Source organism: Dipodomys spectabilis, unplaced genomic scaffold (genome assembly GCF_019054845.1).
Source record: "Dipodomys spectabilis isolate Male_0828 unplaced genomic scaffold, ASM1905484v1 ptg000089l, whole genome shotgun sequence".
Lineage (NCBI taxonomy): Eukaryota > Metazoa > Chordata > Mammalia > Rodentia > Heteromyidae > Dipodomys > Dipodomys spectabilis.
In genome coordinates, this window is record NW_024870766.1 from 19,644,278 (window position 1) to 19,664,935 (window position 20,658).

General features: G+C 36.6%; 1 pseudogene; it reads right to left on the bottom strand.

Moving 5' to 3' along the window:
* Nucleotides 1–20,169: 20,169 nt before the first annotated feature.
* LOC122111964 lies at nucleotides 20,170–20,328 on the bottom strand (annotated as a pseudogene).
* Between the last annotated feature and the right edge of the window lie 330 nt (nucleotides 20,329–20,658).

Consider the following 20,658-nt stretch of genomic DNA (forward strand, 5'->3'; position numbering starts at 1 on the left):
CTGACCTTGGGAACATGTTTGTACTTCAATTTAGTTTAGTTTTTCTCTCTGTCTCTGCCTCTCTTCCTATCTTTCTTTTTGTTTTTTCCTCTTGCATTCTTTTCCCTATTTTCAGGTGACCTTGTTTTCCTGATTATATTTATCAGAAACTTTTCCAAGTATGACTATTTTAGAATTAGATTAGTAAAAGAAAGAAAGCCCAGAAAATGCTTAAAATAGTATACCATTAGTTACTGTTAATTTTCTAATAGAAATTTTTATTTATGCAGGTGAAAAACCTATGGGACTTGAAAATGACTATTGAGAAGAAAGTTTAGTTTTGTAACGCAGAAAATATCCAATTAAAACTCCAAATTTCTTTTATATTTGATAGAATTTAACTATTTTCTCTGAAGTGATAGCCTAAGGAAATGTTTTGATAAATATATCTAATCATCCACGCATGTTGGTACATGCTTCTGATCTCCATATTTGGGGAGCAGGAGGATGCCAGGTTTGAGACAGGCTTCAATCATGGTATCCTCATAAGTGAAATCCTGCCTCAAAATAAAATAAAATAAATATCTAATCATTCCTTTCACAGTGCAATTCTTTAAAAAGTGTTGAATTCTGAAAACTTTCTGGAACCATCAGCTATTTGCAAATGTAGAAGAAAAATAGAAACTCTTCACTTTCTAGGAACTAGTTTAATACTGTTGTTTAAAGACAGTGGATCTGTACATCTTGAGAAAATAGAATTAGCAAGTGTTGGAAATCTGAGAAAAAGGAGAAAGGAAATTTGAGATTTCCAATCCTTTGGTTTTTTGGGTTGGTTAGCCATTTATTTATGAGATATTTGGTAGAGGTGAAATATTAGAGCCTAGAAGAGAATAATCAACACTTCAGATATATAGATATCAGTGTCAAAACGAAGACCTCTATGGAGTAAATGTTAGACAAAATGACCAGAGTCCATGGTAACTTCTTTTGTATGCCAGTACTATGATTTGAACTCAGTGCCTTATGTTCTTGTTCAGCTTTCTGATTTATGGTAGGCAGTCTATCATTTTGGCAATAGCTCCAGTTTCAGCCTTTTACTGGTTAATTGGAGATTAGAGCCACAGATTTCAGCCACTTGAACAGATATGATGATAGATTTGAGCCTGTGGTGCTCAGATATGGTAACTCTTGGTTGAGCATCAGAGATAACAAAAGAAAATAATATCCAGTTAGAGAGTCAATTGGTGGGATCATTATCTGAGGGTGAATCCAGCCTCCAAGGCTGACTTCAATCCTGGTAGTGGACTAAGTTTAGGATGTGGAACTAAGGCTTAGGTTTGTATGAATAGCTCCTCTGAACAAGTTGCTTGGTAGCTATGCTTTGGGTACACCAACCTGGACTTTCATTTAAATATAAAGTGGCAGAAAGTCAAGTGTCACTTAAAAGTAAACAAATTCTAACAAAACATACACATACACACACACACACACACATACACATATATATTATGTCTAAATATGTTTTCATTTTTTATAAGCCAAGGTTTCAAATGCACCCAAAAATGAGTTGATATGATTAACTTGTTTTTAAAATCCAGTGATTACAAATTATACTCCTATTTTTTTAAAGTCAGCAGCAATACTCATAGATGCTATCTAGGCAGGATATCATGACATTTTCTTCTTTTTTCCAATTTTTCAAAATCAAAGTATTCATTTCATCTTTAACACTAATATCTTTTTGAAATGAAAAAGGATTCATCTTATAAAATATCATAAGCCCTGTGATCCTGAGACCAAGGTGATCTAAAGTTTTTTTTTAATTTTATTTTATTTTATTTGAGAACATACTGTACAGAGGGGTTACAATTACATGGGCAGGATAATGCATACATTTCTTACCAAGCATTGCAGCCTCCTCCTTTGTTTACCCTTCACCTCCCTTCCCAGCCTCCCCCATCCCCCCCACCCAATCATACCCGCCCCCCACACTGACATTGTAAAGCTGGTTTTTACATGACATTTTGTACTTCTCATTGTTGCAACAGGTCCACCTGAATCCTTAAACGACTTGTTTGTCCCCGTCTCCTCCACATGTTATACTGACATCAAATATAGTGAAAGCGGGGGTTACACTGTGGGGGAGGGACATACAAAGCAACAAAGAAATAATCTTATGAATTCGTTAGAAACACATGCATGAAAGAAACAAAAACATTAAAATACATATTTGAGGGTTCGTTTTCCTAACATCACATTATCTGACTTTTTCTGCTTGACTCATACATATACTAGATATTGCAAATAAGGGAAACCATGGGACCTATGTTTCTTTGGGCCTGGCTTACTTCACTTAATATAATTTTTTCCAAGCCTTTCCATTTCCTAACAAATGGGGCAATGTCATTCTTTCTGATGGAGGCATAGAATTCCATTGTGTATATATACCACATTTTCTTGATCCATTCATCTACTGAGGGGCATCTGGGTTGGTTCCATATCTTAGCTATGGTAAATAATGCTGCAATAAACATAGTTGTGCTGGTAGCTTTAGTGTGGTCTTTTTTGTAAACATTTGGGTAAATGCCCAAAAGTGGGATTGCTGGGTCATAGGGGAGTTCTATGTGAAGTCTTTTGAGGAACCTCCATACTGCTTTCCAAAGTGGTTGAACAAGTTTACATTCCCACCAACAATGAAGTAAGGTTCCTTTCTGTCCACATCCCCTCCAGCATCTGTTGTTGTTAGAGTTCTTGATTTTTGCTGTTCTAACTGGAGTGAGGTGATATCTCAATGTTGTTTTGATTTGCATTTCTTTTATGGCTAGGGATGTTGAACATTTCTTCATGTGTCTATTGGCCATCCTTCTTTCTTCTTCAGAGAAGTTTCTCTTTAAGTCTTTCGCCCACTTACTTATTGGGCAGTTGTTTCTTTGAGGATTTGTTGTTGGGTGGTTTAATTTTTTGAGTTCCAAGTATATTTTAGATATGAGACCCTTGTCCGTTGTATGGCTAGTAAAGATCTCCCAATCCGTGGGCTTTCTATTGATCTTGCTAGCTATGTCATTTGCCCTGCAGAAGCTCTACAGCCTTATGCAATCCCATTTGTCCAACCTTTCTTTGATTTGTTGTGTTTCCGGGTCTCTATTCAGAAAATTTCGGCCTGAGCCAAGGAGACCCAGGGTTTCTCCTATTCCATCCTGAAATGTTTTCAGAGTGTCTGCTTTGAGTTCAAGGTCTTTGATCCATTTGGAGTTGATTCTGGTGCAGGGTGATATATAAGGATCTAGCTTTAGTTTTCTACATGTAGTTAACCAGTTTTGCCAGCACCATTTACTGAAGAGGCTGTCTGTCTTCCATTCTATTGTTTTAGCTCCCTTATCGAAGATTATATGGCTATAGGTCTGTAGGTTCATTTCTGGGTTTTCAATTCTATTCCATTGGTCCTGAGGTCTGTTCTTATGCCAATACCAAGCTGTTTTGTTTACTATGGCTTTATAGTAGAGTTTGAAATTTGGTATTGATATTCCTCCAGCAGTGTTCTTTCCGTTGAGGAGCGTTTTTGCTATTCGGGGTCTTTTATTGTTCCATATGAATTTTTGGATTGCCTCTTCTATTTCCTTGAAGAATGAGGGTAGAATTTTGATAGGTATTGCGTTGAATTGGTAGATAGCCTTGGGAAGTATTGCCAATTCACGATGTTAATCTTTCCAATCCAGGAGCATGGGAGGTTTTGCCATTTTTTAGGTTCTGTGTTGATTTCCTTTTTCAAGATTTTAAAGTTTTCATCATAGAGGTCCTTCACTTCTTTAGTTAATTCCTAGGTATTTTATTTTTTTGTGGGGCTATTACAAATGGAGTTGCTTTCCTAATTTCAGCCACACTTTTCTCATTGTTGGCATACAGAAAAGCCATTGATTTTTGGGGGTTAATTTTATAACCTGCTACTTTGCCAAAGTTTTGAATCAGCTTGAGTAATTTGGGAGTGGAGTCTATGGGATTCTTTAAATACAAGATCATGTCATCTGCAAAGAGGGAGAGTTTTATTTCTTCTTTCCCTATTTGGATCCCCTTTATGTCTGTATCTTGTCTTATTGCTGTAGCTAGGCATTCTAATACTAGATTGAAGAGAAGTGGAGAGAGTGGGCATCCTTGTCTTGTTCCTGAGTTAAGAGGAAATGGCTTTAGTTTTTCACCATTGAGTATAATGCTGGCTGTAGTTTTGTCATATACAGCCTTTATTGTATTGAGGAATGTTCCATGGATTCCTAGTTTTTCCAAAACCTTCATCATAAAGGGGTGTTGGATCTTGTCGAATGCTTTTTCTGCGTCTATTGAGATAACCATGTGGTTCTTCTTCTTGCTCCTGTTGATGTGATGAATAATATTAATTGATTTGCGTATATTGAACCAGCTTTGCATCCCTGAAATGAATCCTGTTTGATCGTGATGTATGATTTTTTGGATGAATTGTTGAAGTCGGTTGGCCAAAATTTTGTTGAGAAGTTTTGCATCAATGTTCATCAAAGAAATGGGTCTATAGTTCTCTTTCTTTGATGAGTCCCTGCCTGGTTTTGGGATGAGGGTTATGATGGCTTCATAGACTGTGTTCGGTAGTGAGCTTTCTCTTTCAATTTCATTGAAGAGTTGGAGGAGAATTGGTGTGAGCTCTGCTTTGAAGGCCTTGTAAAATTCTGCTGTAAAACCATCTGGTCCTGGACTTTTCTTAGCTGGGAGGTCTCTTATTGCTGTTTCTATTTCAATGCTTGATATGGGCCTGTTAAGATAGTTTAACTCATCTTGGTTTAGTTTTGGCATGTCAATATTTGCTAGGAAGAGGTCCATTTCTGTCAAGTTCTCAAACTTATTAGCATAAAGTTTTGAGAAGTATTCCCTTATAATGTTCTCAATCTTGGTTGTTTCCGTGGTGATGTTTCCATTCTCATCTCTGAGTTTATTAATTTGGGTGTGTTCTCTTCTTTTTCTGATAAGATTTGCTAAGGGTCTGTCAATTTTGTTGTTTTTCGAAGAACCAACTCTTTGTTTTGTTGATTCTTTCTATCGTTTTTTTGGATTCTAATTCATTTAATTCTGATTTAATTTTGATTATTTCTTTCCGTCTACTGGATTGGGGTTTATCTTGCTGCTCTTTTTCAAGGAGGTTTAGATGTGTCATTAAATTGTTAGTTTCAGATCTCTCCAATTTGTTGATGTAGGAGCTCAGAGCTATAAACTTGCCTCTGAGTACTGCCTTTGCTGTGTCCCAGAGGAGCTGGTAATTTGTGTGTTCATTTTTGTTGAATAGCACGAACATTTGAATTTCCTTTCTAATCTCTTCCATGACCCACTCTTGATTCAGCAGTGTGTTGTTCAGCCTCCATGTGATACTGGACTTTCTTTGGTGGCTTTTGGTGTTGAGTTCTAATTTTATTCCCATGTGGTCAGAGAGAATGCAAGGTATAACTTCAATGTTTCTGAATTTAGACAAGTTTGCTTTGTGGCCTAAAATGTGGTCTATTTTAGAAAACGTTCCATGTGCTGCTGAGAAAAACGTGTATTCTGATGCTGCTGGGTGAAATGTTTGGTAGATGTCTGTTAAGTCTAGTTGATCTATGCAGCTGTTTAGATCTGTGGTTTCTCTGTTGAGTTTTTGCCGAGTTGATCTATCTAGTGGGGAGAGTGGTGTGTTAAAATCCCCAACAATTAATGTCTTTGGATCTATATGGGATTTGAGGGAAAGTAGTGTTTCTTTGATAAATTTGGGTGCTCCATTGTTTAGCGAATAGATATCAAGGTGATCTAAAGTTTTAAGGTAGCACTACTAGAAGAGCTCCCTTACAAATAACAGCTGCAAGAAGAAAAGGAAGAATCTACTACTGTTTAATTTACTCTCAATGAGTAGGCAACTGCAAATAAATGTTGACATAAATATATAGGATATGTAATGCATATATACATGTATATATATGATCATAAACAGCATTTAAATGAATGGAAATTGGATGATTGCTGTTTTATGTTCAGAATTTTGATGGGAGAAGAGGGAAGTATAAATAAATACAACATCATATATCATGTTTCTTGTCCTTACCAAATCTTCACAAACCAATTTCTCACTACTTCTGAATATGTTCCTTCTGCTTCAGTTCTCTATATTCTTACGCCCAGTTCTCTCCTTAATTTGAAATTAAGATTTCTCTCAATCTGAGGACTAGAAAAATAAAATCAACATATAATGATTAGAGACATTATATTTCCCAAGCCTAAATCTGAAAGAATAAATCAGATTTACCTGTAATACACATAATGGCACTAACTTTGCTAGAAGAAGAATATACCAATGGAAGCAGAGAGAAGCATAAAGCAAAGTCAGACTGGAGTGACAACATCATTTTAGCCATCGCCACCATGTCTGAAAGAATAATTCCCAGTTTGCATACATGAGACACTGGTCTCAACCTTGACTGTACATTGAACTTAACTGGGGAGTTAATTTTTCTTTTTTTTTTTTTTATTGTGAAAATACTGTACAGATTGGTTACAATTACATGGGCAAGATAGTGAGTACATTTCTTATCAAGCATTGTAGCCTCCTCCTTTGTTTACCCTTCCCATCCCTTCCCATCCTCCCCCCCTAAGTTGCAACGTTCGTTTTCGACATGACAACTTGTACTTCTCATTGTTACAACAGGTCCACCTGTATCCTTATTTAAACGACTTGTTTTGGGAGTTAATTTTTCAAAAGCAAGGCTATAACTCAAACCAAGTAAATAAAAACCTAAATATATAAACTTGAAAGTAATTCTAATTTGTAGCTAAGGCTACCTTATTGCTGTAGAAAGGAAGAAACTGTTAGATTTATCCAGCCCAGCCAAATTCTACCTATTCCAATTCCTTCTGGCCTCAACTTATTTTCAAGTGTCTATATATTTTTCTTTCTGAACTGAAAATAGACTCCATATGATCCTGAAGATATGAATTAAATAACTTCATGTGTACTTTGTTAAATTATCTCTGATACATACAAATATCTTGGATAAATAGTAATCTACCATACTTATTGAGCCATTTTTTTCTTCTGGATTACTTATACGTATGATGTTGGTAGAAAATAATTACATAGTATGAGTCAAGCGGAAAAAGTCAGATAATGTGATGTTAGGAAAACGAACCCTCAAATATGTATTTTAATGTTTTTGTTTCTTTCATGCATGCGTTTCTAACGAATTTATAAGATTATTTCTTTGTTGCTTTGTATGTCCCTCCCCCACAGTGTAACCCCCGCTTTCACTATATTTGATGTCAGTATAACATGTGGAGGAGACGGGGACAAACAAGTCGTTTAAGGATTCAGGTGGACCTGTTGCAACAATGAGAAGTACAAAATGTCATGTCAAAACCAGCTTTACAATGTCGGAGTGGGAGGGGGGGAGGGGGGGGTTTGATTGGGTGGGGGGAGGGGGGAGGGTGGGAAGGGAGGTGAAGGGTAAACAAAGGAGGAGGCTGCAATGCTTGGTAAGAAATGTATGCATTATCCTGCCCATGTAATTGTAACCCCTCTGTACAGTATGTTCTCAAATAAAATAAAATAAAATTAAAAAAATAAAAATAAAAAGAAAAAAAAGAAAATAATTACATATCAATAATCTTAATCTGTACATATATAGACATGTACATATATAGACTATTGTTCATATATATATTTATATAGACAATTGTTGTCTTATGATGGTTCAGCTTACAAATTTTTGACTTGAGGATGGAAAAGCAATTCATATTCAATAAAAACTTACATCAAACTTTGAGTTTTGATCTCTATATAGGCTAATTTGAGTTATCATATTCTCTAGTGCTATGCTGTAGAGGATTATTATTATTTTTTTCTTTGGGTCCAGTCGTGGGGCCTGAACTCTGGGCCTGGGCGCTGTCCCTCAGCTCTTCAGCTCAAGGCTAGCGCTCTACCACTTGAGCTACAATGCCACTTCTGGCTTTTTTCTTTTTGCTTATGTGGTGCTGAGGAATCGTACCCAGGGCCTCAGGCATGCAAGGCAAGCGCTCTACAACTGAGCCACCTTCCCAGCCCTAGTGCTATGCTGTAGAAAGGAGTTGTTATTGCCAGTTAGTAGCTTGTTGATTTGTGTGTGTGTGTATACATCTATATTAAATCTTAGGATATATAATCCATACTATACCATGTTGCCTAAACTATGGTTTTTGGTAGGTTAAGTGTATTAAGTGCATTTAAATATACAATGTTTTTCAATTTGTGATAGATTTATTGGGACATATCCCTAAAGTCCAGGAGCATCTGTAATCTGAATTCTGCTAAAATTCCAAGGCAGCATATGAAAGTAGAGGGAAATTTGATTTAATTATCTCCTGTGATTGATGGTTCACTTTCATGCTATTTTTTCTAGTAAGTGCAATCAGAAAGCTTATATTTTTATTAAAATTCATTAATATGCTTAGATGGTGATATAATTGTATGATGACAATATGCCCAAACTGAAAACAACCATTATGATATTTTCAGTTCAGAAGTGGACAAAATGAGACTGTAGACTTTCTGTGAAAATAATTGTCTACAGATTTCTGCTGACCTCATTTGAACTCAAATGATGAGTTGGTCCCACATGATTTCTTGTAAATATAAAAGCAAAAGTTTAATGAACTTTAAAAAACGATTCATTTTTTGTTCTAAATACAATTAAGATTTCAGGATATAGATATATATTTTCATACATATATGAAAAATCTGAAAACTTAACAAATGAGCAAGGTATTGAATGATTAAATGCAACTCAACTTAGTGGTTTTTCCCTTCATTGCTATGAATCATAGTGAGTCACCATTGTTTGAAAAACCACAAGACTAACTATTTGTGGTTCTGTTATAGAAAATGTACTTACTAGCCGGGCACTGGTGGCTCACGCCTGTAATCGTAGCTACTGAGATCTGAGGATCGTGGTTCAAAGCCAGCCCTGGCAGGAAAGTCCGTGAAACTCCAATAAAACCATCAGAAAACTGGAAGTGGCACTGTAGCTCAAGTGGTAGAGTGCTAGCCTTGAGCTGAAGAGCTGAGAGACAGGGCTCAGGCCCAGAGTTTAAGCCCCATGACCGACAAAAAAAAATGTACTTACTATTTTTCTAAAATTGGAACCTTAATAAAATAACTAATTAAAAATTTGAAAATTATTCTAGAATATCATTTTTTCTTATACAGTTCTATTTTTAAATCTTTCTGACATTTACTATGAGCTTCTAGTTGTGGTCACATAATGTCAAAATAGCTTTTAAGAGGAAAATATCCTTTCAAAATGAAAGGGTTAGGGAATTTTTACTGATGATTTGTGACTGTGTCAAACTGCTTTAACCTTTAGATATTCTGTGTTGCTTCTGACTCACTGATAAACACCAGTGCTCTGTTCATCTCAGAAAGGACTCTATTTTTGAAAGAAGTAAATATATGTGAAAAGCTTTTACACTTAACAATTGTGAATATAATCATGAGATGTCAGGCAGCCCCTACTGCATCCGGATTCCTTTTTTGATAATGTCTGTCATTTCTTGCCAGAAGTCTGAGTGTACTTTTAAAAAAATCAAGTCTACCCCTGGAGTTGCTTCTCTTGTGCATTCCATGGGAAGGCACCTTGAGGAACATTTAGTTCCTTCCTGTTTGTATACCTCATGCAGTAGCACTTCTATTGATGAAAGATAATTTGAAAAAATGGGATTTATAAGAGGATTATTAAAACCAGTAGCAGAAATGAACCCTTAGGAAATCTGGAAACTAATAGACAAGACTCCTTAAATGTATTCTTTAATAATTCTTTTTTTTTTTTTTTTTGTTGTTGAACTCTGGGCTTGGGCACTGTCCCTGTGCTCTTCAGCTCAAGGCGAGCACTCTACCACTTGAGCCACAGCACCACTTCTTGTTTACTGGAGATGAGAGTCTCACGGACTTTCCTGCCTGGGCTGGTTTTGAACCGCAATCCTCAGATCTCAGCCTCCTGTGTAGCTAGGATTATAGGCGTGAGTCACCGGCACCCGGCTGCATTCTTTAATAATTCTTACCTATATTTGACATGTTAGATTCTGAATAGTTGTGACTGAGAAGAGAATTGGAGTAGAGACAAGCCAAAGATTTCACTTAACTGGATGGGTGTAGAAAGACTTGATATAATTAGAGTCAATTCTGGGAATTTCATGCCAAGAGAGACTAAGCAATAGAAGCACTGCATGTAAGTAGAGATTGTATTTCTGTAATGCTTAGAAGTTTGATTTAAAGATACAGTGCTTTTTAATTACACTATTTGACAAAAGTATTTTGGTTTCAAGAAACAGAGATCCATTTCAACTGTGCCAAGAACAAGTGCATTTTTTTTTGTCAGTCCTGGGGCTTGAATTCAGGGCCTGGGTATTGTCCCTGAGTTTCTTTTGCTCAAAGTTAGCACTCTACCATTTGAGGCACAACACTTTTTCTGTTTATGTGGTACTGAGGAATCCAACCCAAGGCTTCATGCATGCTAGGCAAGCACTCTAGCACTAAGCTACATTCCCAGCCCATTCTAAAACGATATACCATGGGTATATCGTTTTAGAAAAGGAGTGAGTATCCACTTTTTTTTTTTTGGTAGGTCATGGGGCTTGAACTCTGGGCCTGAGTGCTGTCCCTGAGCTTTTCAGCTCAAGGTGAGCTCTCTACCGCTTGAGCCACAGCATCACTTCTGGTTTTCTAATGGTTTATTGGAGATAATGTATTCTTTTCTGAAAACAAGAGTCAAGATATCTGGGCTTCACTACCTACTGATTGTGAATTCATTGTTACCCTTTATCTTAGACAGGAGTGCATGCATCTTTCTCTTTTGCTCCACCATTCAAGATTATGCAGCACTCTAGGTGTCTGTATTTTTCTAAGTCCCTGTCCTGTATTTTCTTTGTCCATTGCCCTCAGAAAGAGCTATGGACATTGAAAATACGCTTCTGATAATGGATATATGGGAATAAAAAATATTTTGGTAATATGCCTGAGATATGACTCCAAAATAATTGTTACCAACATTTTATTAAGTGAAAAGGAAGGAATTCAGAGAATTCCTATTGTATTGGGGATGCTGTTAAATTTGGTATTGCATGTTCTGAGCAGGATGTGACTAGTATCTAGAGGGTACTGGGTAGGTTGTCTCCAAAGTTCAGGACAACAGACAGGGCTATTGAACCAGCTTTAGTGATTGAGTTCACATCACTAACTCAAATAATATTACCAGAAAAGGGCATAGAGAGAGAAGAGCAATGCGAAAAAATACTGAGATTATTCTGTGGAATTCTAACATTTAAGGGACAGGCTAAAGAGATGTAAAAATAACCATAGATTAGTCAGAGCTGGGATAGGATTAGGGAAGAATAATGCTATGGAAACCATGGGTATATCGTTTTAGAAAAGGAGTGAGTATCCACTTTTTTTTTTTTTGGTAGGTCATGGGGCTTGAACTCTGGGCCTGGGTGCTGTCCCTGAGCTTTTCAGCTCAAGGTGAGCTCTCTACCGCTTGAGCCACAGCATCACTTCTGGTTTTCTAATGGTTTATTGGAGATAAGAGTTTCACTGGACTTTCCTGCCCAGGCTGGCTTTGAACCGAGCTCCTCAGATCTCAGCCTTCTGAGTAGCTAGGATTACAGGCGTGAGCTACTGGCGTGCGGTTAGTATCCACCATTTTCAAATGGGACAGAGAGTACCATGAGTTGTTACAATAGACAATTTGGTAGATGACACTATGGAAAGAATTGTGAGCTGGTTTTGCAGAATCCAGGCTCATGTTAGGTAGGTGGGAGAGGATGGGCATGGGTAGCAGCGAGGATGTAGTGGTAGCTCTGTTAGACTATTCTCTCTGAAGCAGCTTTACAAGGGAAGAAGCAAATACAGAAAAGGACTGTGCCAAGATGGGGGATTGTTTTTTCATGACAGAAGAAAATTGTTTATTAGTTACATATGTAAGAAGAGTGAGGATTGAAAAAAATTATGGTACAGAACAGTGGTTATGGTTTCTATGGTTCCCAAAAATATGATGTGGAAGGTTTCACATTGATTGGCAACTTTTGGTTTATTATAGGTAAAGTGTTGTTGACTATCAGGAGTAACTAGGCAATATGTAAGCTACAATGTCTAGTAAGGTTTATTTATTTTTTTTATTTGTTTGTCACGGGGCTTGAACTCTGGGCCTGGGCGCTGTCCCTCAGCTCTTCAGCTCAAGGCTAGCGTTCTACCACTTGAACCACAGTGCCACTTCTGGTTTTCTAGTGGTTTATTGGAGATAAGAGTTTCATGGAGTTTCCTGCCCGGGCTGGCCTTGAAGAGTGATCCTCAGATCTCAGCCTCCTGAATAGCTAGGATTACAGGTGTGAGCCACCGGTGCCCGGCTCTAGTAATTTTTTTTTTTATGTTGGGTTCTATCATTATGTCCAAGTCTGTTTTTGATCTTTTATTATATATGGCATTTCCTTTCTCTTTTTTGGTTTATAATAGTGTTTAGCAATGACAGAAATAACTAAAAGTCCTCAAGAACTCATTATAAACTATGTTTTTATGATTTTAACCATTTTGATCTAATATTTTAATGAAATAAAAAACTTAATGTCCTCAACTATTGGAAGCTTTATTCTCCTTTACTCTTCAATGTCACCCCAGTCGAAAATATCAATGAGGAAAAATTATTATAATATTTCCCTTGTCAAAACCTCTACTAACTTAAATAAAGTGGTGGAAGTACTTATTCAATGGGATAATTGAAGGAAGGAGGTATTTATGTACATTGATCAAGATGCATTGCACTCATAAACTGACATGTTGAATCAAAACCCCTCTGTACAACTATGTAAATATAATAAAAAAAGAAAAGAACTTGATACCATTTCAAAAAATTGTTACTACACTATAGCTAAGATCTGGAACTAACCCAGATGCCCCTCAGTAGATGAATGTATCAAGAAAATGTGGTATATGTACACAATGGAATTCTATGCCTCCATCAGAAAGAATGACATTGCCCCATTTGTTAGGAAATGGAAAAGCTTGGAAAATATTATATTAAGTGAAGTAAGCCAGGCCCAAAGAAACATAGGTCCCATGGTTTCCCTTATCTACAATGACTAGTATATATCTAGGACAAGCAGAAGAGGACAAGCTATGTACATATGACCATACAACCTGATGCTAAGCAAAATGACCCCCAAGATAGGGACACAAGAGGTTTTATCTTTGTTGCTGTTCTTAATGTACTTATAATGTACTGTGTGATTTTTTTTGTTTCTTTTTTATGTTCTTCCCCCATGGTAAACTCCTGTTGTCACTGTATTTGATTCTAGTTCCCTGCATATTGTATATACATTTTTCTAATTTGGGGAGGGGAAGGGAAAGAACAAAATGCTGAAATAAGGATACAGGATGACCCATTGTAACAGTGACATGTACAAGACACTATGTTGAAAATGAACTTTACACCTTTGCAGGGGATGGGGGTGAGAGAGGGGAGGGAGGAGTTGGGGAGGTGGGGAGGAAAGGGATGGTAGGGGAAATATACAGGAAATGGACTCATTACCTTGCTCATGTAACTGTAACCCCTATGTACAGTATCTTTACAATAAAAACATGTATTAAAATAAAAAAGAAAGAAATCTATTGTTACTATTTCCATTTGGTAGATTGGTGGTGGGTGTCAGCTGGTTGGCTTCAGTGACAGGGGTTTGTGAAATCATAACATTTATAACAGAATTTACAGAATTCATCTATACAAAAAGAATTTAGGAAATATAAATACAAGCCATCTGTGACAAAAATAATTTGCAGTTGCAACACAAATGCCAGATATTGTACCTTGGATTCCTTGAGACATGAAACCAGATGTAACATTTAATTATTTTGGGGTGTTTATCATTAACAGCCTCACTCAGCTATGCATGTTGTGATAAAAGCTCTAAGGATCTCTGTCTCAATATGTAACAGACAACATTTTTCTCTTTCCATTAAAGCAGAAAAAAAAGAGAAACTCTGTAGCTCTACCTGACATCCTCGTTAGACCTAGAATGTTTCACATCTATTTTGCTTGATGATTCTGATTTGAAAAATTGATGACATGTAATATATGCATTGTCACCACTGGGAAACCTATGGAGTTCAACACCTGGACAACTTAGAATTAAAATTTTAAACACGGGAAAGATAAGAACCTGAATAAGTAGGAAAAAGGGAGCAAACCTGCTGAGAGTAGGAGAGGCAAATAATAAAACCATGAAAATGTGTTGCAATGTTCTGAAAAGGAGAGATTCAAAAAAGGTTCACAAATTAGACAAATAGGGTAGAACTAGGTAGTGAAGCTTGAATCTTGGTAGAAGAGATATTAATGAAGGTCTTTTAGCCTAATTTAAGTGAGCTATAAATGGGCAGTTGTGAGATTTCAAAGAAACATGTCTGATGACTATATTGAAAGATGTGAAACAGAGTGTGAGCTATGCATAGACTGTGGAAACACAGATATGCTCTGAGTGGAGGGTGATAATCTCTGGTAGTATTAGTGAGGACTGAGCATCTTAACTTCACTTGAATAAGAAGGGCACCTGTTCAGGTGAGCTCAAAGAGCTCAAAGCGTAAGGGTTTCACAGAGAGATTTGCCTACTCCCAGGTTGCCTACCACCTACCCTATCAACTTAACTGTCCATTGATAAGGCTAGCAATTTGAACATTCAGTTATCTTCAGTGAGTCTGATGACAGTCCAGGGGCCAACGAATTAGGATTTGAGAACGAAGGAGAGAGCCACTTGAAAATCTTCCTACTACAGTAATGATTAAAAAATATATTTGAAGGCTCTTTCAGCTCTCTAAAAAATTCTTAAAGAAAACCCTTGGGCTCTTTAAAAAATCATTGTATAGGAAATGGACTCATTACCTTACTCATGTAACTGTAACTCCTCTGTACAGTATCTTTACAACAAAAAATATATATTAAAAAAAGACTATCAAGGGGCTGGGAAGGTGGCTCAGTGGTAGAGTGCTTGCCTTGCAGGCATGAGGCCCTGGGTTCGATTCCTCAGCACCACATAAGCAAAAAGAAAAAAGCCGGAAGTGGTGCTGTGGCTCAAGTGGTAGAGCGCTAGCCTTGAGCTGAAGAGCTGAGGGACAGCGCCCAGGCCCAGAGTTCAGGCCCCATGACCGGACCCCCCCCCCCAAAAAAAAAAGACTATCAAATGTATTGCTGAAATCAAGAATTACTTTGATTTGTCCAGCGAATAAACCTAATGAACACCAAAAAAAAATTCACTGCATATATTCTCATGAAGATTTGCATACATTTCGAAGTTTTCTTTTGCTTCTGAAGCTCAGCCATACTAGGTTAAAGAAAATCCCATTGTTAAGTGATTATTTATGCTCACAGAAACTCTTTGTGGCACAGATAGCAAGGAATGAATCAAATACCAGAAATTCTTTCTGGTTCCAAGTGAGTTTGACAGAGCAAACTAGCTCTTCAGCTAAAATGTCAGCCCTTCTTAATACAGTGTACGACTCTTGCTAAGAACCAACTATTTTTCCCAGCCTCCTTTACATATGTAGGTATGGCCATGCCAATGGCCTCAGCAATGCATTGTGTGTCACTTTCAGAAATGAGGATCAAGAATGAGACATTATCTCTCCACTATTCTTTCTCTACATTAGCCTGAATGAACAACCCTGGGTGATCTTAGAAGCCACGTGTTAAAAATAGTAGAGCAGTAAGTTGGAATGGAGACTTGCTTTCAGGAGAGCCGATGACTAATTGGAAATGCCTATGTTGCTTTATATGCAGGAAACATAAATTCATTATATGCTAAGCTTCTAAGATTTCAGTTTTTTTTAAAAGAGCAGCTAGTGTTATCTTAAAGAACCATTGTAAGTTTTCGGAACTTAAAGTAAAAGATTAAGTCTAAGACCTTGACCTAGAGATAAGTATAAGATGTGACATGGTTCTTTCCCTTCCCCTCGCCCCCCTCCCACCCCACTCTGGTTGAGAACTGTGAATTTTTGGACCCTGTGAAAGAAAACAAAACAATAGAAAGCAATAAATGATGTCACTGTCATTGACATTGTTGTTTACAAATTTCAAAATGGAAATGTATATGTAATAGATATGTGTTATTAACAAGATTTTGCATGCACATGTAATACATGTGTGTATGTATAAAAGGAAATTTCTAATGATGCTTTAGTTAAAAATGACTAAAAGTAGTCATAGGAACAATGAGAAGGGCCAGAATTGAAATGAAGGATGTTTGATGTCCAGAAAGTTTCTTATTTTTAGAGAAGACAGCATTAGTAATCAATAGTCAGTCAAGGAGTATCTTTGAATAAAAATTGGTGTCATATTATCTTTGTTGTAAGCAGTGACTTGTTTGTTCAAATTAAAATATTCAGTATTAGATTAAAAAAATCAAGTTGGTAAGCAGAAGGCTGAATCCATCGAACTGTGCCTTGCAGCAGTCATTAACATCTGCATTTAGCAGTATGGATTCCATGATCTCTAGAGCTTCTTTTAAATGTTACACAGTCTTAGCTTCTTGGATCAACAACAAGTTTCCCATTTCTTATTTTCAATGGTGTGTAGTTGACAAATGACACTGAATTCTGTTTCCACTTTGCTTTTTGATTAATAGTATCCTAACTAGACTGAACTGACTGGAATCCAATGATATTTTATCTTCTGTTCCAAGGGACCAGTATTTGAAAACATCAGGTTCCCAGGAGTCTGACTAAATTGCTATCTAAGATCTATGCCAACAGCTTTTGTAATTACGTTTATGGAAGAACCTTTGATATCTGCTTTAAAAGATATTGTCACTGACTCTTTGATTTTAAAATGCAATTTTACTCTTGTGTATATATAATTACTACTATCTGTAGCAATAATTTGATTAGGATACTTTTTAAAACTAGCTATCTGGGGGCTGGGAAGGTGGCTCAGGGGTAGAATGCTTGCTTTGCGTGCATGAGGCCCTTGGGTTTGATTCCTCAGCACCACATAAGCAGAAAAAAAAAGTCAGAAGTGGTGCTGTGGCTCAAGTGGTAGAGTGCTATCCTTGAGCTGAAGAGCTGAGGGACAGTGCCCAGGCCCAGAGTTCAGGCCCCATGACTGGACCCCCCCCCCCAAAAAAAAAACTAGCTATCTGGTAAAATCTATTCATTTGTTTGTGATGTTAAATATTATTCTTAATAATAAAAGAAAGAGTATGATTTTATCAGTCAGTGAAACAGATAGGATATTAAGCTGAGTAATAAACAGAATAATACATAAAGGCATGGTGCATGGATTAAGGCACAGACCAATTGATGCCTACGAGCTAGTAATAGGAAAGTACCTTTGTTATCTGGGATCCTGAGAGTACAAAAATGGGCAGTAGTTTTCAGAATCTGGAGAGAGAAAGGACATTCAGAGAGAGAGAGCTATCTAAAATGAGTGAGGGCCTGTGAGTGACAGAAACTCCTAGCCCATATGATTTTTCAGAAGGAAATAGGGAAATAACCCCATGACATTGTTCTTTCTTCCTTCTTTTTGTAGAGATTTCCCAGTGAATAATGCCAACATCACCTGGCAAGAGGGTCAGGGAATCTATTCATGTCTACCTAAGGGGCCTAGACTTGTGAGAGAAAAATAAAAAGACATTATCTGGAAGAACAAACAAAATACCTTCCTCATTGCCTTAGGATCTCTGTTATATATAAATTAGGGTAACTAGCCCCCATGATAAAAGGTCTAATAACCCATTCAAGGTGCTCTATCACAGGGTAAGACTATTGTCTTAGTTACTCTCTTAGTGCTGTAATGGAATGCTTGATGAAAAAACTTAAAAGGAGCAAAGTTTTATATTGGCCTACATGTCAGAAGGCCTACTAATATATGCTAAGCCCAAAGGAAAATTTGGGTTACAGAGACCAAAGGCAGGAGGTATATTGTGACTTCAGTAGGGGTTAAGTTGAATGTAAGAAATCATGTAAATGCAAGAAGGTCACTTTCTTGGCCTCCGCTGCCCTCAGGGACCCTATACATGAATTTTCTTCATTTTTGTCTTTTTTTTCTGTCAAATTCTTCTCATTTTGCATAAGGTGAAAGTGTCCATTTTAATTCCCTTTAAAGTACCTCATAACTCAAAGAGTTAACAGAGAGACTGACTGGTGACTCTGTCTGAACTCTAATATAATCAATTTAAACAATGGAATTGGCTTAGCTTGGACTTTATCTTCTAAGAATGTCAGGTTGGAATATGTTGGCAGATTTTGTGAGAATGGGCATGGGAATATTATTTTAAAAGAATATATAGAGAAGATTATTAAAAGGGAATATCTATCCATTTCTAGTAGCACTAGGAATATAGTTACACACACACACACACACACACACACACACACACGCAGATATCTTTACTAGACCAAGACTTACTATGGAATTTTGGAATATACCAATACTTTGAAACAAAATAATAGTACAGATTGTTTCCTCTTTTGTGAAACCAAAGTAAGATTTTTTTTAAAAAAACTTTGTCTTTTTAGTAGTCTTTTATTCATGTAATATACTTGACAAAGTGGCATATACATACATACATATACATACATATATATATATATATATATATATATATATGTCTTAAAGTCTGACTTTTAGAGGTGATTGTTACCAAAGAGAAGGCAGCTTCCATGTAGTGAATAGGCCAATCCATTATGAACATGACAAGACCTGCCTAAAATTGTTACTGATTGTGAGCCAGCTTTATATTTTATCCAGTTAAAAATCTATTCAATCAATTGCTTGAATCAATCTCCTTGATTAATTTTAATTCTTACAAACATTGTCATATCCATAATCCTGTTACTTTTTTAATACTGAGTAGAAAAGGAAAGATAATTAGGCACTGTGTGTGTGTGTGTGTGTGTGTGTGTGTGTGTTTGTGTGTGTGTGTATGAATTTATTTTTGAAGAATTAAGGGAAATGTCTCCTAGGGATTAGTGAACTAATCTAAGGACAATAATACCTGTAGCTGTTTGAAAATGAAGAAGAAAAACAGGAATGGATCATTTTCCCCCTTACTTAGAAAGGGAATAGCAAGAACAGTGTAGGAAATTGGAAAAAAAGAAATAGAACAGTTTATATATGCTTCAGCTTTTGTCCAGAAGATATTCCTTGTACATCTTAAGTACTACTCCGCCTCATAGTATTTTCCGATTTTGTATTTGTCAACGAATGGTTTGTAGATTCTCTAATTCTTGAACCATATTATAGTAGCCATCAAAAGATATAGTAGGAAGTGGAAGTGTAGCTGAAATTGGCAGAATACCAGCCTTGAGTGAAAAAAGCCAAGTGAGAGGCCCTGAATTCAAGCCCTAGTATGTGTGCACACACATACACACACACACACACACACATGCGCACACACACACACACACACACACACACACACACACAAGATCCAGTAATCAAAAGATACATTTTTAATTGAACTATAGATGGATTTCTTCTTTGTAACACTCCTTTGTTAAGTTGCAATTATGATTTTACTAAATAAACTTAGGCTAATTTATATCCTGTAAAAGAGCTCTACTTTCATTTTCCCTCAACAAAGAAATCTTTTAAAGAGATAATTAACTAGTGTCTTTCTTGTGAGTTCACAAACTCATACAAAGAAAATTGATAAATTGAGATATAGTGTGATCTAAGAAGTCAGGGACAGCGTTATTTACCAGCATAGATACCATTCTTTCCTTTTTCTTGTTGGAGACCTGGGGATCAAATTTGACACATACTAGGCTAGTGCTCTACTGCTGGGTGAGCGATACCTCCAGGTCCCACCACATAGATGCCATTGGCAACAAATACAATGCCTGCAACAGTGTCTGAGCTCAATCATTCTGTGTTAGATGAGTGGATAAGGCACATGTTCTATTATTTCCAATAAAAATAAATAACAAGACATAGACTTTCCATTTTATTTTTTAGGGAATAATCAGGTAGTTAAAATAAAATAATTGTGGCATTTAATAGATTTATTCACACTTGGAAATCTAGGTGTGTCTGAGCCAGAAATGATGGCTAAGGCTGAATCTACATAATATGCATCAAGTGCTACTTTGTCCCTGAGAACCTGACATTGAAGGGAGCAAGTGTTATGAACACGTAAATTATTTCTTTTCATATGACATCTACCTTGAAGAGTGACAAATACACTGAAATGTCATAAATAGTGAAACATATAAGCCTGTTTTATTTTGGGAAAGTTTTCAATTAGCAATAGTCATTCCTCAGACAAACCTCATTGACTATGATACTGCCTTTGTGCAAAACTTACTTTGGAATTTTGAAAGTAAGAGTCTAGGGAAGAAACATTAGAATAAATTGGATTATGAAGTGGTAGAATTTAGTAAAATTATTAAATTTAAATATGATGGAGATCTCTTCAAAGTGTCACATGTAATTAGAACAAGGGAACTTGTCAATGTTCTTGAAAATCTACTGGATTGAGTTTCTAAAGCTCAGGGCTAAGGCTCTACTTTTCTTTGAATGCTCAAAGCCTTACACAAAACCTGACCTCCCTGGGTCCACAGGGAAGTATAAGTAATAGCAGGGAAAGCTGTGTTAATCAGGTAGGGTAGCTGCATTTTTCTCTGATCCCTTC